This window comes from Dermacentor andersoni, chromosome 8, assembly GCF_023375885.2.
Source record: "Dermacentor andersoni chromosome 8, qqDerAnde1_hic_scaffold, whole genome shotgun sequence".
In the NCBI taxonomy this organism is placed as follows: Eukaryota; Metazoa; Arthropoda; class Arachnida; order Ixodida; family Ixodidae; genus Dermacentor; species Dermacentor andersoni.
The window spans coordinates 124,756,093-124,756,958 of record NC_092821.1 but is presented as its reverse complement, the minus strand read 5'-3'; positions in this window follow the sequence as shown (position 1 = coordinate 124,756,958).

Sequence of the window (866 nt, the reverse complement as noted above, 5' to 3'; positions counted from 1 at the left end):
CGCATAACTCATTTCTAATACAACTGACATTTACTTGCTAAGAAGTTGTATGTTGACACTGAACACTGTTTAGCTTTGCAGCAATGGCTGTCGTTTTAGTCCCTAAGGATGCATTTTTTAACCTTATGAAACCGTAGTTCGTCATTAGTGACATTTCTGAGAGCAGCGCTCATTCGTGAAGTCCGGATATTTCCTATTTGTTGTCATCTACGTGTTTCTCCTTTCTGTTCGTATTCAGTGACGCACTTCTCCTTAGGATGGGCTTAGGCTCACTCGCGACTGCTAAAAGATACCTAGAAATATGCTTGAAATCACCTGCAGAACAATACCCGGCGACAGAGTGAATTCATTGACGTAAAGACATTCCCGATGTCTTTTGTGTGAGGGCAAAAAAAAGAAAAATAAGAGGGAGAACAAAAATGTGCCATCCTATTGGCAGTGGAAGGGAAACACAAGCATGACGTTTTGTGCCAGTTCAAAACTTGTTGTTAATACAGCGTATTCGCATTGCGGTTTTCCTACTTTATCACTTGTTTGCTCTTGGCAATGTCTTCTGGTCCTCGCTGAAATGTCTCTAGTCTCGCATTTGCCCGTGTGTATTCTTAGAACCTGTGCACAACAACAGCTTCGATTGTTGTATTTAATTTTTTCTTGCTATTTTAAGCAGCTAAACATTCCCCCTCTTTTTTAAAGAAGACCAACTGTTAGGGTATAGCTGCTATGGCATCTTATTCAGTGTGTGTTCAACCAGAACCCACGAGACGACAGAAAGACGGGGTGTTCTAAACAGCTGAAGGTTGTTCGCACGCGATCGATACACACTAATCCGTGAACATTAACGGAGAAATAACACAAAAATTTGAATA